The following is a 27,362-nucleotide window of genomic DNA, read 5'->3' as shown; positions in this document are numbered from 1 at the left end:
CTCTGAGGTGAGGGAACAAAAGCAAAAATGCTATTGGGACTTCATCAAAATGAAAAGCTTCTGCAAAGTGAAGGAAACAACCAAACCTAAAAGGCAACATACAAAATGAAAGATATTGGTAAACAACACATCCAATAAAGAATTAGTATGCAAAACACAAAAGGAAATATAAATCTCAAGATCCTAAAAACAAATTATGCAACTGGAGATGGGCAGAAAAATGAATGAACTTTGTCTCTGACAAGACAGCCAGATGGCCACCAGACACACGGAAGGACACAAAGCATCACCCATCATCAGGTAAATGCAAACCAAAAGCACAATGACATGTCACCTGACAGCCATCATAATGGCTAAAACTAACAACACAAGAAACAGCAGGTGTTGGTGAGGCAATGGAGAAAGGGTAGCCCCCTTAAACTCCTGGTGGGCATGCGAACAGATGTAGCCACTGTGGAAAACAGTGTGGAAGGTCCTCCAGAAGTTAAAAAAAGGGGATCCTTGGGTGTTGCAGTGGTTTGGTGCCTGTCTTTGGCCCAGGGAGCGATCCTGGAGACCCGGGATCAAATCCCACTTTGGGCTCCCGGTGTATGGAGCCTGCTTCTCCCTCTGCCTGTGTCTCTGCCTCTCTCTCTGTGACTATCATAAAAAAAATTTAAAAAAAAAGAAGTTAAAAATAGAGCTACACTACGATTCCAAAATTGCACAGCTAGGTATTTACCCCAAGGATACAGAAGTTGTTTAGTAGATTCGAAGAGGGACACGCAGCCCAGTGTTTGTAGCAGCATTATCAAAAAGAGCCAAACTGTGGATACAGCCCAGATGTCTATTGACAGACAATTGGGCAGAGACGATGTGGTAAATATACACACTGCGACATGACTCGTTCATCAGAAGGGATAAAATGAAGCCATTTACAATGACATGGGAGAAGTGGAAAGGACTTATGCTAAATGAACTCAGTCAGAGAAAGACAGGTAACAAATACCATACAATTGCATTCACATGTGAATTTTAAGAAACCAAACAAATTGGCAAAGGGGCGGAGGGGGGATGAGAGAGGCAAATAAATAAACACACTCTTAACCACAGAGAATAAAGTAATAAATACCAGAGGAAGGTGGGGGGGGATGGGGAACAAGGCGATGGGGATAGTGGAGGGCACCTGTGACCAGTACCAGGCGTTGTATCCAAGGGTCGAATCACTATGTGGTAAACCTGAAACTATATCATACTGTGTTTACAAACAGGAATTCAAGTAAACTTTAAAATAATAATTGGTAGTATTGATGAAACATGTGCGCACTAGAGATAAAATCAGAAAGGCAACTGAAAATCCAAATAAAGAGTCTTTAGAGTCACAAAACCCCTCCTTAGCTCAGCTCGGGAGAATCCTGCCATGTCTATTCTCACCCCAGCAGAAGCCTGGATTTTGATTCTCTGGGGAGGCCACTGACTTGGTGGAGTCAGGCTATCTTTGAACCCAAAACCTAAATAGAGTGCATAAAACTAAACTGCCCAAGATACTAGGAGTCCCAGGGCAGGCACATACTAAGACCCAAACTCTAACCATACACAGACATAACCCTAACCCTACACTTAAGCCTAATGTTAACCTAACCCTTAAACAAGACCTATCACTAATCGAAAACCCAACACAAACCCCAAGACAGAAACACATGCACTAAACCTTCCTGCCAACCCTCACCCTAACTCCTAAACCTATTCTAAACCCTTAACCCTGAACCTTACCTTAAATCTAACCCTAACCCTAACCTCTAACCCTAACCTTATCTTAATGTACTCAAATCCTATTCCACACCTTAACCTGTACCCTAACCCTAACCCTCTAATACTAATCCTATCTCATACCCCAAACTGTACCCTAACCCGTACCCTAAAACTAACCCCTAACCCACTCCCTAAACGTATCTTACCCTCTTCTAAACCGTACCCTGACCCTGACCTGTCCCTAACCCTAACCCCTAACCAAACAATAACCCTAACCCTAGCCCTACTCACTATCCTAATTCTAACCCTCACCCTAACCCTAAACCTAGCCCTACCTATAAACCTAACCCCTCAAACTAAACCATAACACTAACTCACACCCTAACCCCTAACCCTAACTGCAAACCTAAGCCCAACCCTAACTCTAACCATAACCCTAACCCCAACTCCTAACCTCCTGCCCTAATCCCTAGAGCCTAAACCCTAAGCCTAACACTAAATCCTGTCCCTTACTCTAACCCCCATCCTAACTCTTAACTACTGACCATTACCCTTATGCCTCACCTAACCTCTAATCCGTAACCATAAGCATAATCACTAACACCTAACATCTAACCTGACGCTAACCACCAACTGCCTCCCCTCCCCTAACCCTACCATTCATTCTACACTTTCACTTACCCTGTGGTTCTGAGGAGTCCCTTCTGATGTAGACGTGGCCCCCAACGGCTCCTCCAGAGTCCTCCAGGGGGTCCAAGCGAGCCGGGCTCCTGTGAGTGTAGACATAGCCCAACGTGTTCCTGAGTCATAGTCAGCAGGTCCTGAGGACGCCTGGTCTCCTGTCACTGTGGACTATGTCTCACATCCTCTGGAAGCCTCACAGCAGTTGCTCAGGAAGCTGGGGGCTCCTGTCAGCCTGGACATGGCCCCACGTCCCCCAGAAAACTCACCGCGGGTCCTGAGGGGGCTGTGGGCTCCTGTCAGCATAGACGCAGCCCCATACGTCCTGAAGCCAAAGTGCTGGTCCTGAGGAGGACGGGGTTCCTGTCAGGGTTGACGTGGCCCCTCATTTTCCTCAGCCTCACCATAAGACCTGAGGAGGCTGGGGGCTCCTGTCAGCCTGGACCTGGCCCCAAATCTTCCCAAACCTTCACAGTGTGTCCTGAGGAGGCTGGAGATTCCTGTCAGTGTGCATGAGGCACCCACATTTTTCTTAGGCCTCACCACAGGCCCTGACAAGGCTGGTGTCTTCTGTCCGCATGGACGCATCCCCATATTTCCCCAAGTCTACACCAGGGGTCATGAGGAAGTCAGCGTCCTGTTGTGTCCATGTGGCCTCAAGTCCTCCCGAAGCGTCACCGAGGGTTCTGAGGAGGCTGGGGCTCCTGTAACCATGAATGCGGCCCCCAGCTTCCAGAAGCCTCAACTTATGTCCTGAGGGGCCCGGGGCTCCTGACAGAGTGGACGTGGCACGACATCTTCCTGAAGTCTCCCCCCAGGTCCTGAGGCTGCTCAGGGGTTCCTGTCAGCGTGGATGCAGGCCCACAATTTCCTGAAACCTCTCCGCGGGTCCTGAGGTGGCTCAGGGCTCCTGTCAGTGTGGATGTGGGCCCACATCTTCCTGAAGACTCCCCACGGGCCCTGAGGCGGTCCAGGGGCTCCTGTCAGGGTGGATGCGGGCCCACATCTTCCTAAAGCCTCACCGCGGGTCCTGAGGAGACTGGGGCTCCTGTCAGCATGAACGCGACCCAATTTCCCCCGAAGACTCCCCGCGGGTCCTGTGGAGGCTGCAGCTCATCAGCATAGACGCCTCCCCACTTCCCCCTCAGGCCACCCCAGCACAGGCTGGCTCCTGATAGTGCAGGCAGAGGAGGCCTACTGCCCATGCGTGCCCCATGGGCGGGGCCTGGGCTCCGGCGCCCCCTGCGGGACACTCAGGCGCTGCAGGTGGCTGTGCAGGAGGCAGCGGGTGCTCCATTGTCTGCACCTGCCTCCTTTCAGGCTCCAGCTGGGGCCTGTTAGCTTCAGAAACATCTCACTGAAAAGGAGCCCAAACCTGGCTTCCCCAGAAATACTTAAGGACAAGGAATTGGAGCCCACAGGACGCGAAATGAAATGTGGACCAGACTTTTACCACGTCCTGCAAAACTCACTCAACCCTCTTCCACTGTGGGCGGGACCGCGGGTTGGTGCAGCCTCCCTGGAAACAGTGTGGAGGCCCCTCATCAAGTTACAAATAGAGCGGCCCTGCGACCAGCAGGTGAACAGCCTGAAGCTCACTCCGAAGATACAAATGCAGTGAGACGTGGGACAACTGCACCCCAATGTCCACAGCAGCCGTTTCCACAGTAGCCACACTGTGGGAGGAGCCTCGGTGCCCTGTGGCAGATAATGGATAAAGAGGATGGGAGATAGATGATGGTCATAGAGAGAGGAATGGTACTCAGCTACAAAGAGCAGGAAAACTTGCCATTTGCAATGATGTGAATAGAACTAAAGGGATCATGTTAAGTAAAGTAAGTCAGTAGGGAAAGAGAATGACGGTGTGGTGTCATTCATAGGTGGAATTAAAGAAGCAAAGCAGATGAACTACTGTGAAGGGAAGGAAAAACAAATGATCAAAACAGATGCAGGAAATACAGACTCTTAATGATAGGAAACGAACTGAGGGTCGCTGGATGGGTGGGGGCATAACAGGGGAAATAGGAAAGTGTTGCGCCCCCCTCTGTCCTGCTTTCCAATACTGACCAGCTGTCCGGGGTTATTTGTGGAGGGGGATGGATATTATGGGTTTCTTTTTTCCTATTTCTAAGGTCTGCCACCATGATTTTGATAGGAATGACATTGAAACTGAGGGTGGCTTCAGAAACTGCGGACAGTTTCACAAGATGAGGCTCCCACCTCACGAGCCCAGGACAGCCTCCCAGAGCCTGGTATGGCTCAGTGCACAAGTCTTGTGCTCCTTTGGTTCAGTCTCATTATTTATTCTCCTTGATGCTCCTGAGAAGGCCTTCACGTCCTTCCTTTCCTTCCTGAGTGCTCATTGTCAAGACACAGCAAGGCTACTCTGCTCTGTAGGGTCAGTTTGTGTCCCGTGACCTTACTGAACTCACTCCTTAGTTCTAACAGGTTTTGGTGGAGGCTCTGGGGTTTCCTGTTTCTAGTTCCGCATCTTCAGCATATAAGGACAGTGTGACGTCCCCCTTCCAGGTGTGGAACCTTTGCTGTTTACAGCTTAATGTCCTAGAAAGCCCCACTATTGAATCAAAACTGAGCCCAAGCCAAGGGCAGGAAGCCCCTATTAGAATGAGAACAGAGTTCAATGCCCTTGAAGGCCCCATATCAAAATGTAAACAGAACTTGAGGAATTGCTCCAGCCCTTCTGGAGGTCCCCGAGACCAGCCCTTAAAACTAAGCTAAAACCCACCTCAGGGTCCAAGTCCCTGCTCCGCTCTGTCAGGTATACTTGGACACAAGCTCGAGGTGGTAAATAAACCCTCGTGTGTTTGCATCACTGTTGGCTTCTCAGAGGTTTCTCGGATTCGCAATCTTGGGCACAACAGTCTGAGATAAAAATACAAACCAAAAGAAGCTCGGACGCAGGTAGAGTGAACGCAGGATTTGGAGAGAAGCGGCGGAGACCTGGGGGCTTGGGGGCTCTTCTGTGGAGGTCCCTGCAGACTGGGGGGCAGGATATTCAGCCCCAGAGCCAAAGGACCCAGAGAGTCACCCGCATTCCCGCCCATCTGGGCCGGGTCTGAGGGAGCAGCACAGCGCCGCCCACTGGAGGCCAGACGCGCTGACGCCCACCCCGCCTTGACCCCGCAGATGCAGCTCCCAGGCAGATGTGCACCTGACAATCAGCGCCATGGCCAACCCCAGAACCCGCACAAACGACTCACTGCCACCAAGGTGTCGGACCACAGAGGCTGCAGAGCTTCAGCTCTGCTTGGAAAGTAGCTCTAGCTTCTTTTGTACTTTGGGCTTTATTTTCATTTATTTTCTTTGATTCTATTTTATAAATTGCCTTATTTTAATTTTTATGTATGTACCTTATATATTTCTCATTTTTAGTTTCATGGTACTTTAATTGTGTTTCTTATTTTGGGATTTAGAATCTTTTAACAACCAGGCAAAAATAATCTGGTAGTTTTTTTTTGGGAGGGCAGTTGTTATTCTTTTTCTTGGTTTTTCTTTTTCTTCCTTCTTTCTTTTCTGGCAAAAAATAATGAGATGGAGAAATTCACCTCCATAAAATAATATGAGGTAGTACTCACAGATAGGAAGTCCATCAATACAAATATATGATGTCTAACTACAGTTTAAAAAAATGATTATAAAGATAGCATCTGGGCTGGAAAAGAGCACAGAAGAAAACTAGAGAATCCCTTACTGTAGAAATAAAGAAGTAAAATCTAGTCAGGCCAACGTTAAAAATGCTATAACTCAGATGCAGTACCAAGTGGAAGCATTAAAAACAAGGAAGGTTATGGACCACAAAGGAAGACTTCGGAACTCAGCCACTTATTAAAACAATAACATTCATATCATGGGAGACTCAGAAGATGAAGACAGAGAAAAGGTGGGCTTGCTCAGCCATTAGAAACGACAAATACCCACCATTTCCTTCAACGTGGATGGAACTGGAAGGTATTATGCTGAGTGAATTAAGTCAATCAGAGAAAGACAAATATTGTATGTTCTCATTCACTTGGGGAATATAGATAATAGTGAAAGGGAATATAAGGGAAGGGAGAAGAAATGTGTGAGAAATATCAGAAAGGGAGACAGAACATAAAGACTCCTAACTCAGGGAAATGAACTAGGGGTGATGTAAGGGGAGGAGGGCGGGGGTGGGGGTGAATGTGTGACGGGCACTGAGGGGGGCACTTGACGCGATGAGCACTGGTTGTTATTCTGTATGTTGGCAAATTGAACACCAATAAAAAGTAAATTTATTATGAAGGAAGGAAGGAAGGAAGGAAGGAAGGAAGGAAGGAAGGAAAGAAAGAAAGAAAGAAAGAAAGAAAGAAAGAAAGAAAGAAAGAAAGAAAGAGTGGCACCTGTGTGGCTCAGTCTGTTAAGCTTCTGCCTTAAGGTCAGATCATGATCCAGGTCCCAAGGAAGGCTCCCTGTTCAGCAGGTAACCAGCTTCTCCCTCCCCCTCTGCCCCTCTAGCACATGTTTTTCACTCCTCTCTCTCTGAAATAAATAAATAGCATCTTTGAAAAAGAAACAAACCCAGAGGGAAGAGAAATCTCCCATGTAGAAGATTTTCAAACAATTTGTGCAGACATTCCACCCTCAAGTTCCTGAGCATAGCTTCCCACTCTTAGGTGTGCAATACACGTAGTAACTTCCTTCTACAAAATATATTATGAAAAACTTAAAATAATAATGATAATAATAATAACAATAATAATAAAGAATCACTTTACTACGGAGAAACCTGACAAACACTACCTCAGCAAGATGATCAGATCGATACCAAGACTGATAAATCATGTTGATAGTATCTATCCTTTATATGATATAATGAAAATAGCAGTATATCTCTGTATATAATCCACAAAAACAGTTCAATCATGAGATAAACAACAGACATGTCCCAACTGAGGGAAATTTTACAAAATACTCTACTTCTCAAAGTGTTCCAGTTCAACAACAACAAGGAAAGGCTGAAAGACTGTCACAATCCAGAGGAGCCTAAGAAAACATGAGGACAAATGGAGTGTGATATGAGGGATGGTGATTTAGCAAAAACTAGGGAAATCTGAACAAAGTATGGTCTTTGGTTATTGCAAAAATTTTAATATTGATTCATTAGCTAATATTTGTACCGTACAGATATAAGATATCAATAATTGGAGACATTGAGTGCAAGTGCATGAGAATTCTCTGTACTATCTTCTCAATTTCCCTATAAATCTTTGTTTTCTTTCTAAGAAATAAGATTTAATTTGAAAATTGACTTAAATGAATCAGGCTCCAGTGTGAAAAGATTTTAAGAATCGTTGAATTATCTTTTGCCTTATATTTAAAAAGTTCCTTCGATGGGAACAAAGTAAGAATTTTATTTATTTATTTATTTATTTTTTTAATTTTTTTTATTTATTTATTTATGATAGTCACACAGAGAGAGAGAGAGGCAGAGACATAGGCAGAGGGAGAAGCAGGCTCCATGCACCGGGAGACCGACGTGGGATTCGATCCCGGGTCTCCAGGATCGCGCCCTGGGCCAAAGGCAGGCGCTAAACCGCTGCGCCACCCAGGGATCCCAAGAATTTTATATCAGAAGGAAATAAAAACACTTAGGAACACGTATAATGCCTCTTCAACCTGAAAAGCAGTAAAGGATTATAAATAGCAAAAATCAGATAAAAATACTTCTAGTATAATAGACACCATATTGCAAGTGCATTTAAAATTAGCAATGTATAACATTTATTTCCTTGACATTTGTCTTCCAAAGAGTTCACAGTGTTTCAGTGTCAGTTGAACAGGGGAAGAATCCTTCACATAATAATAGGACCATTGGGTCTAATGTCTCTCAATTATTTCCAAATCCATAAAGATGCATTTCCTGAGGAGTTACTGAGCTGTGAAAAAGAGATGAGAAACCCTCATCCCTTTGAATTACTTGTGTCAGAATATTTTAACCATAGTATTATGGATAGTAAATTATCCTTATAAACAGGAAATAGGTCTCAGATTGGAATCTGAGCAATCAGATGGGCAGAGAAAAAATGCTTTAACTTGCTCCTGCACTTTTAAAGACAAAGGAGAACTTTTCTATATACAAAGTCAGTTGTCAAGATAGCCTTAGGGAATAAGAGTCTGCAGCATCGAATCCTGCTGCACTGCCGGGAGCCCCGTGCCCCAGGTCTTACTGATCTCAAATCCCTGGGCCTGTTCCCCCAACACAGGCTGCCACGCTGAGGTCATTTGCAATTTCTCTCTTAGGAGCTCCAGGGAGGGGGGCATGAGTCAATAGGATGGGACGGGATGCTTGGAGGCTGAGAACATTATGGCCATTCTACCTTAAGTAGAATTAGCACAGGTCCAGCAATCCCAGGCCCCTGTGAAGAAGAACTGAAATTTGCATTACTTCACTTACTGGAAAAAAACAAAAGTTTACAGCTTAATGTCTTAGAAAGCCCCACAATAGAATAAAAACTGAGCCTAAGCAAAAGGCTGGAAACCACAATTAGAATGAGAAGAGAGCCCAATGTCCTTGAAGGCCCCATATCAAAATGTAAACAGAACTTGAGAGCCCAATGTCCTTGAAGGCCCCATATCAAAATGTAAACAGAACTTGAGGAATTGCTCCAGCCCTTCTGGAGGTCCCTGAGACCAGCCCTTAAAAGTAAGCTAAAACCCTCCTCGGGGTCCAAGTCCCTGTTCCACTGTGTGGCGTACACTTGAACCCATGCTCGAGTTTGTAAAACAACCCTCGGGTGTTTGCATTCATGTCGGCTCCTTAGTGGTTTCTCCGATTCGCCATCTTGGGCACAACACCCCCATGACCCCTCCCCACCTGGACTGACCTCCTGTCCCCTCCCACCCAAGCTGACCCTCACTCACCTCTCCGCCCACAACAGCTTGGCACAGGCCCTCACACAGTTCCACTGGCACGGTGGGCACTCCAGCTGTCCCCAGCCTCCCAGGGGAAGGAAGGAGGTTTCGGCAGGACACACTCCCATGGTGGCCCCAGGGCTCCCTGCCCAGGAGAGCACCTGGTGACAGGTCGGGGACTGTGTCCCTGACACCAGCTCCTTCTCCCCGGTTTTCCCACAGGAAATGAAGGAGGAGGTCCTGGTCTCCTCCAGGGACATCACGCAGGTGGACCTGGACATCAACAGGACGCTCAGCAGTCATATCATATTTTGGGACTACTACAGGATAGGGTGAAGTTGAGGGGCCAGGGGGGATCAGGACCCAGGAGAGGACTGGGGGATTCTGGGTAGGGAAAACGGGGCTTCTGAGGCTGGGGGCAGAACAGCAGCCAACAACACACCGCTCCATGGTAGGGTGTTGGGGATGACCTCTGTGCCCCCACCCCCGGGGCCTCGGGGATGAGTAGGCCACTAGGATGGGGACTCCAGGACTTGCCATGGGAGCTGAACCCCAAAGGGGAAAGGGACAACCCCCTGAGTAGCAGGGGATGGGTTGGTGGCGTGGGGGGCAGGAATCGGACCTGGGTGCCAGGCGGAATGGGTGCGGCTGGAGCAGACCACACTTCTATCCCATGAGGGTCGGACGGGTCAGAGTGACACCCACTCTCGGTGCTTTACATGTTTCTAAATTCTATGCATTTAATTTGAGACAATTTGCAATTTGTAAACATACATAGTATGATGAACCTCAGATAATGTCCCCGGTCCAGCCAGGGTCCTGCGCTGACGACACCATGCCCCAGGGGCAGGTGTCACAGCAAACCCCAGCCTGGAATCGCCTTTAAGTGTAGACGTCTCCTTGTGCATCTTAGAGGAAGGGGATGCCCTGTGTCCGCAGGCCCACCACGACATCCCACTCATTCCCCACACCCACTCCATCCCCCTACATCATCATTCCCCATGGCATCCCACCTACACCATCCCCCTCAAACCCACACAGCCCCACACAATCCCCACCCACACTATACCCCAACACCATCCCCCCTACACCATCCCCCACAATCCAACACTATCATACGCCTGCCCCCACACCATCCACCCCCACACCAACGGCACCCAGCAAGGACACAGTACAGGTGCCCCCTGTGGGACATGCTCAGCCTCCCCGGGGTTCTCTGGATACCCTGCTCCCATCAGAAGCCCGGGTGTCCCATAGAGTACCCAGGGTTTGCAGGGAGGAGGGAAGACAGGGAGCCCCCAACAGGGTGTGTGCAGGTGAGTGATGCAAAGGACGCACTGTGCCCTGTCTCCGCCCACTGTCCCTCCTGGATGCGGCACACACTGCACAGGACACCAGCCCCTAACACAGGGGGATCTGGGCTGGCCTGGCCCTGGGCTCTGTGAGGGTGGGGGTGATTTGAGCCACCGCCCCAGGCCCAATAAAAAGACTAATGGGATCCAGCCCCCCATGGCCCTCTCCAGCCCTGGATTATGGCGCCATGCTGAGTGAGCCCTCTCACAGCTGGATGTGGCCTCCTGGGCTCTGGGCGTACCCCATAGATCCAGGTCGCTGACCTAGGGCAGCCCTGGGGATCCCGGGACACCCAAGGTTGAGGAGAGCAGAGGTGGGCCGGTGGGCCCCACCCACACCCACACCAGGAGGCAGGCTCCTCCAGGTGCTGGGGCCCCAGGGGCCCCGTGGCTGGGGTTCAGCTGCCCTGCGGAGACCCAGCTAGGAACCCATGAGCTGCAGGTCAAGGTCAGCTCTGCTGTCCTCAGAACCGTCTCTCAGGCTGAAACCTCAGGACACATGCCCCCACCCGAGGTCCACACGTGCTCCCAGGTGGGGGACTCCAGCACTCGCACCCCACCCATGTGATTCTTGCCCTCCCCTAAAGGACAGACATTCCCTCCACAGGGGAAGGCGCACACCCTCCACTCTGAGCCCGTTTGCTGTAGAATGTTAATAAAGTGTTGTGGTGCGAAAATGCACAGCCAGACCGTTTCTGTGTCTCCCAGAACTCTGTGCACGGGGCGTGGATAGACCCACAGAGAGGAGGAGGGGGCACCACCCAGTCCCCAAACAGCCCCTGCATGGGCACTGCAAGGCACACACAGCTGACGTCCCCACATTCCTTCCAGGGGCGGTCAGATGCCAGGGTCAGGACCCCACAAACTATCCTGGGACTGAGCCTGTGTCCCACGGGCCAGGAGGGCCTGGGACAGAGTGATGGCCAGGGAGCCTCAGGTCACCAGGGTCTCTGTAAAGTGACCTTGGATGTCTGTGCTCCCTCTGTCAAGGGGGCCGGGGCTGGCTGGTTTCTGGGGTACTTCCTCCCCTCCCCACATCTCTGTGCCCGTGTGCCTGGGGAACAGAGGGCCTGTGGGCCTGTCAGCGTGACCCTGGAAGGGATGTCAGGAGTGCAGGCCCTTGTGTTGTGCCCAGGATTGCAAATCCAAGAAACCACCGATGAGCCCACACTGATGCAAACTCCCGAGGATTTCTTTACAAGCTGAAGCTTGAGTCCAAGTGCACCCGACACAGCGGAGCAGGGATTTGGACCCTGAGACTAAGAGGTGTAGCAGCTTTATAGGGGCCAGTGGCCCATGGGATACACAGAAAGTTACACAGTCGTGTCGGTCCACATGCAGGTGGCCGATTGAATTACACCTTACCCTATAGGATCCACTTGACCTGGCCTATTACTTTGGTCAGAATCGGCATGCAGTTTTGGCGGGCACAAAGCAGGGTTACATTGTTATGAGCCAATTTCCGATTAGGGTATGCCCAGCGGCTTGACTGGGTTGGGGCAGCACCTTAAGACATAAGTAGGTCATGTGGGGGTCATAGGGGAGGTGGCGGTTGTAGCACAAAATGGAATTAGTCCTGCTCTGCTTGTCCAGGGGTAGGGGATTTTTGTTAACTTTCCTGGGTCCCACACTTGCAGATCACGCACCTGGGCCACCCTCACCAGGTGGACTCAGTGTGCACACCTTGAGGTGCTGGATCTCTCACACCAGCGTGTAGAGGGCACCCTCCTCGCCCTAGTGAGTAAGGGCTGGGTGAGCATGGGGCTCGGCTTGAAGGCCAGGCAGCACAGGGGACCGAGGAACCCCAGCCCCATCATCACCCCTACTCCCACACACAGGCTGCCCCATGGCTCCCCGTAATAGTCACCCGGCGCCTCTGGAGATCCCCCCAGGGTGGCCCCGAGGTCCCGCTCCCTGCTGGAGAGGCATCGGGAGAGGAGAAGCAGGCGGCGCTCTGGGAGACCCACTGCCGGACATGGGAATGTGGCTGAGCCAGACCTTCCACCTCAGCTGACCCTCCAGCTGAAATTCACTACAGGAGCGAGCCCCGGGTCTACACCGGGGGTCCTGAGGACATCAGCGTCCAGTTGTGTGGACGTGGCCCCACGTCCTCCCGAAGCATCACTACAGGTTCTGAGGTGGCCGAGGCTCCTGTCACTGTGGATGCGGCCCCCAGCTTCCAGAAGACTCAACTTATGTCCTGAGGGGCCAGTTAGCTCCTGCCAGAGTGGACGCGGCGCCCCATCTTTCAGAAGCTGCCCCACATGTTCTGAGGCGGCCCAGGGGCTCCTGTCAGTGTGGATGGGGGCCCACATCTTACTGAAGCCTCCCCGCGGGTCCTGAGGCAGCCCAGGGGCTCCTGTCAGGGTGGGTGCGGACCCACAATTTCCTGAAGCCTCCCCGCAGGTCCTGAAGCGGCCCAAGGGCTCCTGTCAGGGTGGATGTGGGCCCACATCTTCCTGAAGCCTCACTGTGTGTCCTGAGGAGACCGGGGCTCCTGTCAGCGTGAACACTGCCCAATATCCCCCTGAAGACTCCCCACAGGTTCTGAGGAGGCTGTGGCTCATCAGCGTGGACATGTCCCCATGTCTTCCTCAGGCCTCCCCAGCACAGGCTGGCTCCTGTTAGTGCAGGCAGATGAGGCCTACTGCACATGCGTGCCCCTCGGGCGGTGCCTGGGCTTGGGCGCCCCCTGTGGGATCCTCAGGCACTACAGGAGGCTGTGCAGGAGGCCATGCCCGTCCCGGGGCCCACTTCTGCCTCCTTCCAGGCTCCAGCTATGGCCTGTTAGCTTCGGAAATGTCTGACTGAAAAGGAGCCCAACACACAGCTTCCCCAAAAATACTTAAGGAGAAGGAATTGGTGCGCAAAGGACGCGAAATGAAATGTGGACCAGACTTTTACCACATCCTGTAATCTCACTCAACCCTCTTCCACTGTGGGCGGGACCGCGGGCTGGTGCAGACACCATGGAAACAGTGTGGAGGCTCCTCCGGAAGTTACAAATAGAGCCGACCTGCGACCAGCATGTGTAAAGCCTGGAGCTCACTCCGAAGATACAGATGCAGTGAGACGTGGGACAACTGCACCCCAATGTCCACAGCAACCGGGTCCACAGTAGCCACAATGTGGGAGGACCCTCGGTGCCCTCTGGCAGGTGATGGATAAAGAGGATGGGAGATAGATGATGGCCATAGAGAGCGGAATGGTACTCAGCTATCAAAGAGCAGGAATTCTTGCCATTTGCAATGATGTGGGTAGAAGTAGAGGGATCATCTTAAGTGAAATAGGTCAGTGGGAAAAGAGAATGACCGTGTGGTGTCATTCATAGGTGGAATTAAAGAAGCAAAGCAGATGAACATCTGTGAAGGGAAGGAAAAACAAATAAGATGAAAACAGATGCAGGAAATACAGACTCTTAATTATAGGAAACAAACTGAGTGTCGCTGCAAGGGAGGGGACAGGGTAGAGGATAATAGGGGACTGGCATGAAGGAAGGCACGTGATGTCATGAGCACTGCGGTTTTCTCCAACTGGTGAATTTCTGAATTCTTCCTCTGAAAGTATAATACACTATACGTTAATTAATTGGGTTTAAATTAAATTAAGTTAAAAAACCAGTTGTATCAGAGCACGTTTCCTTCTGGACTCTCTGTTCTGCTCCTTCAGCTTAGGCTGGGACCAACCCTTATGGGTCTGGTTTGTTTAAGTAGATGTCAGGCCTCGTCCATGGACCAGCCCAGGGCTAGAACTCACGACTCCGAGATCAGGACCGATGTTGAGGTCAGGAGTCAGATGCTTAACCGACGGAGACAGGCGGGGTCCCGAGGACAACACTGCTTTATCCTGTGTCTCTGTGACATCGTTTGAAATAGGAAAGTGCTGCGTCCCACTCTGTCCTGCTTCTCCAATACTGATTTGCTCTCCGGGTTCATTTGTGGGGGCGGATGGATGTTATGGGGTTTTTTTCCTATTTATAGGATCTGCCACCATGATTTGACAGGAATGACATTGAAAGAGAGGGTGGCTTCAGGAACTGCGGACATTTTCACAAGATGAGGCTCCCCAACCACGAGCCCAAGATGGCCTCCCAGAGCCTGGTATGGCTCAGTGCACAAGTCTTGTGCTCCTTTGGTTCAGTCTCATTATTTATTCTCTGTGATGCTCCTGAGAAGGGAGTCACATCTGTCATTTCCTTCCTGAGTGCTCATTGTCAGGACACAGCAAGCCCCACAATAGAATAAAAACTGAGCACAGGCCAAATGCAGGAAGCCCCTATTAGAACAGATCTCAATGCCCTTGAAGGCCCCATATCAAAATGTAAACAGAACTTGAGGAATTGCTCCAGCCCTTCGGGAGTTCCCCAAGACCAGCTCTTAAAACGAAGCTAAAACCCACCTCGGGGTCCAAGTCCCTGCTCCACTGTGTCGGGTATACATGGACACAAGCTCAAGCATGTAAATAAACCCTCATGTGTTTGCATCAGTGTCAGCTTCTCGGTGGTTTCTCGGATTCGCAATCTTGGGCACAACAGTCTGAGATAAAAAAACAAAACCAAAAGAAGCTCGGAAGCAGGTAGAGTGAACGCAGGGTTCTGAGAGAAGTAGCAGAGACCCGGGGGCTTGGGAGCTCTTCTGTGGAGGCCCCAGCAGACTGGGGGGCAGGATGCTCAGCCCCAGAGCCAGAGGACCCAGACACCCCACCGGCATCACGCCCATCAGGGCCAGGTCTCAGGGAGCAACACAGCACCGCCTGCTGGAGCCCAGAGGCGATGACGCCCACCCCGCCTCTGACCCCCACATGTGCAACTCCCAGGCAGATGTGCACCTGACAATCAGGGCCAAGGCCCATGCCCAGACCCCACACAGACCATTCGCTGCACCAAGTTGTCAAACCAGAGAGGCTGCAGATCTTCAGCTCTGCCTCGAAAGTAGAGTCTAGATTCCTTTGTAGTTTGTGCTCTTTTTTCATTTATTTTCTTTGATTCTATTTTATTAATTGCCTTATTTTAACTTTTATGTATGTACCTTATATATTTCTTATTTTTACTTTCATGGTACTTTAATTGTGTTTCATATTTTGGGATTTAGAATCTTTTAATGAGCAGGCCAAAATAATCTGGTTTTTTTTTTGGGGGGGGGACAGTTGTTACTGTTTTTCTTGGTTTTTCTTTTTCTTCCTTCTTTCTTTTCTGGAATAACTATGAGATGGAGAAATTCTCCTCCATAAAATAACATGAGGTAGTACTCACAGCCAGGAAGTTCATCAATACACATATATGATGTCTAATTACAGTTTAAAACAATGATATTAAAGATAGCAGCTGGGCTGGAAAAAGAGCACAGAAGAAAACTAGAGAATCCCTTACTGCAGAAATAAAAGAACTAAAATCTAGTCAGGCCAACGTTAAAAATGCTATAACTCTGATGCAGTCCCAAGTGGAAGCCTTAAAAACAAGAAACGTTATAGACCATAGAGGCAGATTTTGGGAACTCAGCCACTTATTAAAACAATAACATTCAGGGGATCCCTGGGTGGTGCAGTAGTTTGGCGCCTGCCTTTGGCCCAGGGCGCGATCCTGGAGACCCGATATCGAATCCCACGTCGGGCTCCCGGTGCATGGAGCCTGTTTCTCCCTCTGCCTGTGTCTCTGCCTCTCTCTCTCTCACTGTGTGCCTATCATAAATAAATTTAAAAAATTAAAAAAAATAAAACAATAACATTCATATCTTAGGAGACTCAGAAGATGAAGAGAGAGAACAGGTGGGCCTTGCTCAGCCATTAGAAACGACAAATACCCACCATTTGCTTCAACATGGATGGAACTGGAAGGTATTATCCTGAGTGACGTAAGTCAATCGGAGAAGGACAAAAATTGTATGTTCTCCTTCATTTGGGGAATATAGATAATACTGAAAGGGAATATAAGGGAAGGGAGAAGAAATGAGTGGGAAATATCAGAAAGGAGGACAGAACATAAAGACTCCTAACTCTGGGAAAGAACTAGGGGTGATTGAAGGGGAAGTGGGCAGTGGGTGGGGGTGAATGGGTGACGGGCACTGAGGGGGCCACTTGACGGGATGTGAACTGGGTGCTATTCTGTATGCTGGCAAATAGAACACTAATAAAAAGTAAATTTATTATTAAAAAAAAAGAAAGAAACAAAGAGTGGCACCTGGGTTGCTCAGTCAGTTAAGCTTCTGTCTTAGGCTCGGATCATGATCCAGGTCCCAGGGCAGGCTCCCTGTTCAGCTGGGAACCTGCTTCTCCCTCTCCCTCTGTCCCGCTCGCTCATGCTTTTTCTCTCCTCTCTCTCTCAAATAAATAAATAACATCTTTGAATAAAAACAATCAAACAAACCTAGAGGGAAGAGAAATCTCCCATGTAGAAGAATTTCAAACAATTTGTGCAGACATTCCACCGCCAAGTTCATGAGCATATTTTCCCACTCTTATGTGTGCAATACACATAGTTACTTCCTTCTACAAAATATATTATGAGAAACTTAAAATAATAATGATAAAATAATAATAATAATAATAATAATAATCAGTTTACTACAGAGAAAGCTGACAAACCCTACTTCAGCAAGATGATCAGAACGATGCCAAGACTGATAAATCATGTAGACAGTATCTATTCTTTATATGATATAATGAAAATGGCAGTATATCTTTGTATATAATCTACAAAAACAGTTCAATCATGAGATAAACAACAGACATGTCCCAACTGAGGGAAATTTTACAAAATACTCTACTTCTCAAAGTGTTCCAGTTCAACAAAAATAAGGAAAGGCTGAAAGACTGTCACAATCCAGAGGAGCCTAAGAAAACAGGAAGACAAATAGAATGTCATATGAGGGGTGGTAACTTAGCAAAAACTAAGGAAATCTGAATAAAGTATGGTCTTTGGTGAATGCGAATATTTTAATATTGATTCATTAGCTCATATTTGTACCGTACTAATATAAGATATCAATAATTGGAGAAATTGAGTGCAAGTGCATGCTAATGCTCTGTACTATCTTCTCAATTTCCCTATAAATCTTTGTTTTTTTCCTAATAAATAAGATTTATTTTGAAAATTGACTTAAATGAATCAGGCTCCAAGTGTGAAGACATTTTAAGAATCGTTGAATTAACTTTTGCCTTATTCTTAAAGAGTTCCTTCAATGGGAACAAAGTAAGAATTTTATATCAGCAGGAAAGAAAAACACTTATGAACACGTATAATGCCTCCTCAACCTGAAAAGCAGGAACGGATAATAAATAGCAAAAATCAGATAAAAATAATTCTAGTATAATAGACACCATATTGCTAGTGCATTTAAAATTAGCAATGCATAAGATTTATTTCCCTGACATTTGTCTTCCAAAGAGTTCACAGTGTTTCAGTGTCAGTTGAAAAAGGGGAAGAATCTCAGGGAAGAATCCTTCACATAATAATAGGACCATTGGTAATAATGTCTCTCAGTTCTTTCCAAATCCATAAAGATGATGAGTGACTGAGCTGTGAAGAAAGAGAAGACATTCCCTCATCCCTCTGATTTACTTGTGTCAGAATATTTTAACCATAGTACTACGGATAGTAAATTATCCTTATTACCAGGAAATACGTCTCAGATTGGAATCTGAGCAATCAGAAGTGCAGAGAAAAAAACACTTTGACTCGCTCTTCATCTTATAAAGAGAAAGGACAGCTTTTCTATGTACAAAGTCGGTTGTCAAGATAGCCTCAGGGAGTAAGAGTCTGCAGCATCCAATCCCACTACACAGCTGGGACGCCCAGGAGCCAGGTCTTCCTGAATACAAATCCCTGGGCCTGTCCCACAACACTCGCTGCCAGGCTGAGGTCATTTGCAATTGCTCTCTTAGGAGCTCTGGGGAAGGGGGAAGGAGCTAGATAGGATGGGAATGGATGCAAGGAGGCCGAGAAAATGAAGGCCTTTCCACTTTAAGTTCAGCGTTCGAACACGTCAAGCCATCCCAGGCCCCTGTGAAGAAGAGCTGAAATTTACATTACTTCAGTTACAGGAAAAAAACAAAAGTTTACAGCTTATTGCCCTGGAAAGCCCCACAATAGAATAAGAACTGAGCCCACGCCAAGGGCTGGAAGCGCCTATTAGAATGAGAACAGAGCTCAATGCCAATGAAGGCCCCATATCAAAATGTAAACAGAACTTGAGGAATTGTTCCAGCCCTTCTGGAGGGCCATGAGACAAGCCCTTAAAACTAAGCTAAAACCCAACTCGGGGTCCAGGTCCCTGCTCCACTGTGTTGGGTTCGGGGGTACTTGAACGCAAGCTCGAGTTTGGAAATCAACCCTCATGTGTTTGCATAGGTGTCAACTCCGTAGTGGTTTCTCAGATTCGCAATCTTGGGCACAACACCCCATGTCCCCTCCCACCTGGGCTGAACCCCTATGCCCTCCCACCCAGGCTGACCCTCAGTCACCTCCCCGCCCACAACAGGTGGGCACAGGCCCTCACACAGTTCCATGGGCTCGGTGGGCACTCCCACCATTCCCGGCCTCCCAGAGGAAGGAAGGAGGTTTCTGCAGGACACACTCCCATGGTTGCCCCAGGGCTCCCAGCCCAGCACAGCAGCTCGTGACAGGTCAGGGTCTGTATCCCTGATGCCTGCTCCTCTTCCCCGGTTTTCCCACAGGAAATGAAGGAGGAGGCCCTGGTCTCCTCCTAGGACATCACGCATGTAGACCTGGACGTCAACAGGACATTCAGCAGTCACATCATGTTTTGGTACTACTACAGGGTAGGGTGAGGCTGAGGGGCCAGGGCGGATCGGGCTCCGGGGGAGGACCAGGGGCTTCTGGGTCGGGAACACAGGGCTTCCGAGGCCGGGAGAAGAACAGCAGCCAGCAACACAGAGCTGCATGATAAGGTGCTGGGGATGAACCCTGTGCCCCCTCCCCCGTGGTCTCAGGGATGAGGAGGCCACTAGGATGGGGCCTCCAGGGGTTGCCATGTGAGCTGAACCCCAAAGGTGTGAGGGACGGCCCTCTGAAAAGCAGGGGGCGGGGTTGCGGGCCGTGGGGGGCAGTAAGGGGACCTGGGGGCTGGGTGTATGGCTGTGACTGGAGGAGGACACACATCGATCCGATGAGGGTCGGACGGGTCAGGGTGCCCCCCCCTTCTCAGTGCTTTATATATTTCTAAATTTTATGCATTCAATTTGAGACAATTTGCAATTTGTAAACATACATAGTATGATGACCCGAGATATTGCCCCCAGTCCAGCCAAGGCCCTGCACTGACCACACGGGGCCCCAGGGGCAGGTGTCACAGCAAACCCCAGACTGGGGTCGCCTTTATCTGTAGACGTCTCCCCATGCATCTTAGAGAAAGGGTTTGCCGTGTGTCTACCAGCCCCCCACCCCATCCCCCCATTTCCCAGAAACACATCATCCCCCTACATCATCATCCCCCATGACATTGCCCCTACACCATCCCCCTCACACACACAAAGCCCCACACAATCCCCACCCACACTATACCTCAACACTATCCCCCCTACACCAGCCCCCAACTCCACCACCATCATACCCATGCCCCCACACCATCCACCCTCATACCATCGGCCCTGAACAAGGACCCGGTGCAGCTGCCCCCTGTGGGACATGCTCAGCCTCCCCGGGGTTCTCTGGATACCCTGCTCCCATCAGAAGCCCTGGTGTCCCATAGAGTACCCAGGGGTTGCATGGAGGAGGGAAGACAGGGAGCCCCAGACACGGTGTGTGCAGGTGAGTGGTGCAGAGGACCCACTGTGCCCTGCCTCTGCCCACTGTCTCTCCTGGAGCACGGCACACCCTGCACAGGACACCAGCCTGTAACCTAGAGGGACCTGGGCTGACTGGGCACCAGGCTCTGGGGAGCTGGGTTGATTTGAGCCCCCAACAGGCCCAACACAATGACTAATGGGATCCAGCCCCCCATGGCCCTAGCCAGCCCTGGATTCTGGCCCCGGGCTGAGCGAGCCTTCTCACAGTTGAATGTGGCCTCCTGGGCACTGGGCGTGCCCCACAGATCCAGGTCACTGACCGAGGGCAGACCAGGGAATCCCGGGACACCCCAGGGTGGGGAGAGCAGGGGTAGGCCGGTGGGCCCCACCCACACCCACACCAAGAGGCAGGCTCCTACAGGTGTTGGGGCCCCAGGGGTCCCGAGGCCGGGGTCCAGCTGCCCTGCAGGGACCCAGCACAGGAGCCCATGAGCTGCAGTTCCAGGTCAGCTCTGCTGTCCTCAGAACCGTCACTCAAGCTGAAACCTCAGGACACACGCCCCAACCAGAGTCCACACATGCTCCCAGGTGGGGGACTCCAGCACTCACCCCCCCATCCTGTGTGATTCTTGCCCTCCCCTAAAGACAAAAAGGTCTCCTTCCCCAGGGGAAGGCACACAACCTCTGCTCTGAGCCCATTTCCTGTACAAATTAAATAAAGTGTTGTGGTGCGAAAATGCACAGCCAGCCCGTTTCTGTGTCTCCCAGAACACTGTGCACGGGGCTTGGAGAGACCCCCAGAGAGGAGGAGGGGGCACCACCGAGGCCCCAACCAGCCCATGCAGGGGCGCTGCTAGGCACACACAGCTGACGTCCCCACGTGCCATCCAGGGGTGGCCGGACGCCAGGGTCAGGCCTCACAGACTTTACTGGGACTCAGCCTGTGCCCTGTGGGCCAGAATGGGCGGGACAGAGTGACAGTCAGGGAGCCTCAGGTCGCCAGGGTCTGTGCAAAGTGACCTGAGAGGTCACTGCTCCCTCTGTCCAGGGGGCCGGGCCTGGCAGGATTCCGGGGCACTTCCTCCACTCCCCGCATCCCCGGGCCTGGGTGCCTTGGGCACAGAGGGCCTGCGGGGCGGTCAGCATGGCCGTGGAAGTGATATCAGGACAGCAGGCCCTTGTGTTGTGCCCAAGATTGCGAATCCAAGAAACCACCAAGGAGCCGACACTGATGAAACTCCTGAGGGTCTCTTTACAAGCTGGAGCTTGGGTCCAAGTGCACCAGACACATTGGAGCAGGGACTTGGACCCCGAGACTAAGAGGCAAGGCAGCTTTATAGGGGCCAGTGAACCATGGGATACGCAGAAAGTTGCACAGTCATGTCGGTTCACATGTCGTTGGCCGACTGAATTACACCTTACCCTATAGTATCCACTTGAGCTGGTCTATTACTTTGGTCAGAATTGGTGCACGATTTTGGCGGGCACAAAGCAGGGTTACATTGTTATGAGCTGATTTCCAATTAGGGTGTGCCCAGCGGCCTGACTAGGGTGGGGCAGCACCTTAAGCTATAAGTAGGTCATTTGGGGGTCATAGGGGAGGTGGTGGGTGTAGCACAAAATGGAATGAGTCCTGCTCTGTTTGTTAGGGGTACGGGATTTTTGTTAAATTTCCTGGGTCCCACACTTACAGCTCATGCACCTGGGCCACCCTCACCAGGTGGACTCAGTGTGCACACCTTGTGGTGCTGGATCTCTCACACCAACGTGTGGAGGGCACCCTCCTTGCCCGAGTGAGTAGGGGGTGGGTGAGCATGGGGCTCGGCCTGAAGGCCAGTCAGGACAGGGGACCAACAATCCCAGCCCCATCCGCACCCTGACTCCCACATACAGGCAGCCCCATGGCTCCCCGCCATGGACAGCCGGCTCCTCAGGAGCTCCCCCCAAGGGTGGCCCAAATGTCTGGCTCCCTGCTGGAGAGGCTTTGGGGAGAAGAGAAGCAGCCAAGCTTGGCAGGACCCACTGCCAGACATGGGAATGTGGCCGAGTCAGATCTTCCAGCTCAGCTGACCCTCCAGCGGAAAGTCACTGCATGAGCAAGCCCTGGGGTGGACAGGAGAGCCCAGCTAGCCACCCAGCACCAGCACCAGAAATGAGGTTTTGCCAACCATTTAGGGATTTTGGGTTACCCAGCCATAGGATCCAATAGCTGCACGTGATAGCTGCATGTCATAGAGAAACACACACCCCAAAACCAACAAAAGTCGTAATCCCCCCAGTATTGTCAAACAGCAGCCGGATGGTTACATACAAGACGCTGTGATCCCCAATAGGATACATGGAAGACGCTATAAACCATGACTGCAGACGTGCTGGAGGCACGGAGATGTGCCTGCTGGGTTCCAACAAGGAGCACAGAGGGGAAGGAAGCATCCTATGGACAGGGGGCACCTCCTAGGAAAGGACACCAGGTCCCTGTGAAGGCTACAGAGGGTAAAATCTCTCCTCTTCTCTTTCTGCTTCTGGTTTTCCTCCTACATGTCATTTATCTCAATCATATAAGAAAGAATTTATTTTATGTTTTTAAATTTATTTTTATTGGAGTCCAATTTGTATGAATTCTTTCTTCAGCAAGGGTGTCATTCAGGAGAGAAGGAGAGATAAAGATTTTCCTAGACAGGCAACATACAAAAGAGTTCATGACCACTTAACCAGTCCAGTAAGGAATTTTAAGAGGGACTCTTCTAGTGGGGGGAAAAAAAAACCAAAAGAAACAAAGACTAGAAAGGCCCAGAGAACATCACCAGAAACACCAACTCTTCCGGAAACACAAAGGCACAAAGTTCATATCTTTGAATAATCACTCTGAATGCTGATAGACTAAATCCTCCAATCAAAAGATATAGAGTATCAGAGTGGCTTAAAAAACAGGATCAAGGATGCCTGGGTGGCTCAGGGGTTGAGCCTCTGCCTTTGACTCAGGGTGTGATCCTGGAGTCTGGGATTGAGTCCCATATTGGGCTCCTGGTGGGGAGCCTGCTTCTCTTCTGCCTAATTTTCTGCCTCTCTCTCTCTCTCTCATAAATAAAATCATTATTTAAAAAACAAGATCCACCTGTATGCTGCCTACAAGATGCTCACATTAGACTTATAGACACCAGGAGATTGAAAGTCAGGGGATGGAAAATCATCTATCACGCTAATGGATATCAAAAGAAACTGGAGGACCCATACTTATATCAGACAAACGAAATTTGAACCCTAACCCTGGGGGACACCTCTTGACTCAGTGGTTGAGCATCTGCCTTCGGCTCAGGGTGTGATCCTGGGATCCCAGGATCAAGTCTCACATCGGCCTCCCTTTGCGGAGCCTGTCTTTCCCTCTGCCTATGTTTTGCCTCTGCTTCTCTGTGTATCTCCCATGAATAAATAAATAAAATATTTAAATTTCAAAAAAGAAAGAACAAATAGTATAAGAAGAGATGAAGAAGGGCATAATTTCATAATTAAAAAGACTCTCTATCAAGACCAAACAACTAAATATTTATGCTGCCAACATGGGAGTACCTAAATATAGAAACCAATTAACAGCAAATGTACAGGAACACACTGATAATAATACAGTGACAGGGGATTTTAACACCCACTTATGGCAATGGACCGATCGTCTATACAGAAAATCAACAGGGGAACAATAGCCTTGACACACTGGACCACAGGGACTCAACAGATATAGTCTGAAGATTTCATCCTAAAGCAGAATACACATTCCTTTCATTTTTTATTATTTATGATAGTCACAGAGAGAGAGAGAGTGAGAGAGGGGCAGAGACATTGGCAGAGGGAGAAGCAGGCTCCATTCACCTGGAGGCCGATGTGGGATTCGATCCCGGGTCTCCAGGATCGCGACATGGGCCAAAGGCAGGCGCTAAACTGCTGCACCACCCAGGGATCCCTACACATTCCTTTCAACTGCACATGGGACATTCTACAGAACAGATCATATCATGGCCCACAAATCAGCCCTCAACAGGTACAACAGGTACAAGAAGGTTGATATCACACCCTGTACCTTTTTGTACCACGACGCTATGAAACTTGAAGTCGACAGTAAGAAAAAAAAAATTGGACAGACCAAAAATACGTGGAGATTATGAACATCCTACTAGAGAATGAATGGAGCAACCAAGAAATTAAATAGGAAATTTAAAACAAATGAAAATGAAAACATGTTTCTCAAAACATCTGGGATGTAGCAAAGGCAGTCCTAAGAGGGAAGTACATAGCAATACAGGCCTACCTCAAGAAAGAAGAAGTCTCCAATACACAACCTAACTCTACACCTAAATGAGCTGGAAAAGGAATAGCAAACACAGCCTGAAGCCTACAGAAGAAGGGAAAAAATAAAGATGAGAGCAGAAATAAACATGCAGAAACAACAAAACAGTAGAATGGAATAACGAAACTAAGATCTGGTTCTTCAAAATAATTAATAAAATAGACAAAGCCCTAGCCAGTCTTATCAATGAGAAAAGAGAAAAGACCTATATAAATAAAGTCACAAATGAGAGAAGAGAGATCGCAATCAATACCAGAAAAATAAGACAATTATAAGGGAATACTATGAAAGATTATACGCTAACAAACTGGGAGACCAGGAAGAATTGGAGAGATCCCTAGAAATGTGCAAACAATCAAAACTGAAATAGGAAGAAATAGAAATGTGAACAGACCCATAAGTAGCAAAGGAATTGAATCAGCAAGGCACCTGGGTGCCTCAGTGGTTGAGCACCTGCTTTGGCTAAGGTCACGATCCCAGGATCCTGGGGCATCAAGTCCCACATCAGGCTCCCCACATGGAGCTCCATTTTCCCTCTGCCTATACCTCTGCCTCTCTGCGTCTCCCATGAATACATAAATAAAATCTTTAAAAAAGAAAAAGATATAAAGATAAGAAAGGACCCAAATAAAATCACAAACGAGAAAAGAGAAATAACAACCAACACTAGAAATACAAACGTTTATAAGAGAACATTATGAAAAATTATATGCCAGCAACCCCGAACCTGGAAGAAATAGATCAATTCCTGGAAATATATAACATAGCAAAAATGATGAAGAAATAAGAAACTTGAACACACAGATAACCAGCAGAGAAATTGAATCAGCAATCAAGAATCTCCCAACAGGAGACGCTTATATCAATAGAATAGAATGGAAAGCCGAAAGAAGATACAAACCTGTAACTCTATGGTCCATTAATTGACAACAAGGCAGGAAGGAATATCCAATAGCACAAAGACAGTCTCTTCAACAAACCCTAACCCTGACCCCAGGATAAGAACAAATGGTGTTGGGAAAACCAGGCAGCCACATGCAGAAGAATGAAACTGGACCACTTTCTTACACCATATATATAAAAAATAAATTCAAAATGGATGAAAGACCTAAATGTGAGACCTGATACCATACAAAGAAGAAAAGATAGGCAGCAACATCTTTGACATTGGCCATTGGATCTTCTTTCCAAATATGCCTCTGAGGTGAGCGAAACAAAAGCAAAAATCCTATTGGGAGTTCATCAAATTGAAAAGCTTCTGCAAAGTGAAGGAAACAAGCAACGCTAAAATGCAACATACAAAATGAGAGGAGATATTTGTAAACAACACATCCAATAAAGAGTTAGTATGCAAAATACGTAAAGCAAATATAAATCTCAGCATCCTAAACACAAATTATCCAACTGCAGATGGGCAGAAGACATGAATGGACTTTGTCTCTGTCAAGACATTCAGATGGCCACCAGACACACGGACAGAAACTCAGCGTCACCCATCATCAGGGAAATGCAAACCAAAACCACAATGAGATGTCACCTGACAGCCGACAGAATGGCTAAAATTAACAACACAAGAAACAACAGGTGTTGGTGAGGCTATGGAGAAGAGGGAACCCCCTTACACTCCTCGTGGTCATGTGAACAGGTGCAGCTACTATGGAAAACAGTGTGGAGGGTCCTCAAGAAGTTAAAAGTAGAAGTGCCCTATGATTCCAAAATTGCACAGCTAGGTATTTATCCCGAGGATATAAAAGTAGTCTCTTAGATTCAAAGAGGGACACAGAGCCTAGTGTTTGTAGTGACGTTATCAACAATAGCCAATCTGTGGATACAGCCCAGATGTCCATCAACAGATGAATGGGCAGAGACGATGTGGTAAATATACACACTGCGACATCACTCGGTCATCACAAGGGATGAAATGAAGCCATTTACTATGACGTGGGAGAAGTGGAAAGGACTTATGCTCAATGAACTCAGTCAGAGAAAGACAGATACCAAATACCATACAATTGCATTCACATGTGAATTTTAAGAAACCAAACAAACTGACAAGGGGATCGATGGGGTGGGATGAGAGAAGCAAACCAAGAAACTCACTCTTAACCACAGAGAATAAACTAATAGATACCAGAGGAAGGTGGGGGGGGATGGGGAATCAGGCGATGGAGATAGTGGAGGACACCTGTGACCAGTACCAGGCGTTGCATCCAAGGGTTGAATCAGTATGTGGTAAACCTGAAACTATATCATACTATGTTTACAAACAGGAATTCAATAAAAGTTTAAAATAATAATTGTTAGTATTGATGAAACATGTGTGCACAAGAGATAAAATCAGAAAGGCAACTGAAAATCCAAATAAAGAGTATTTGGAGCCACAGATACCCTCCTTAGCTCAGCTCGGGAGAAGCCTGCCATGTCTATTCTGACCGCAGCAGAAGCCTGGATTTTGATTCTCTGGGGAGGCCACTGACTTGTTGGAGTCAAGCTATCTTTGAACCCAAAACCTAAATAGTGTGCATAAAACTAAACTGCCCAAGATACTAGGAGTCCCAGTGCACGCACAGGCCAAGACCCAAACTCTAACCATACACAGACATATCCCTAACCCTACACTTAAG

The sequence above is a fragment of the Canis aureus genome, chromosome 19 (genome assembly GCF_053574225.1).
Source record: "Canis aureus isolate CA01 chromosome 19, VMU_Caureus_v.1.0, whole genome shotgun sequence".
Taxonomy (NCBI): Eukaryota; Metazoa; Chordata; class Mammalia; order Carnivora; family Canidae; genus Canis; species Canis aureus.
This window is presented reverse-complemented; position numbering follows the sequence as displayed.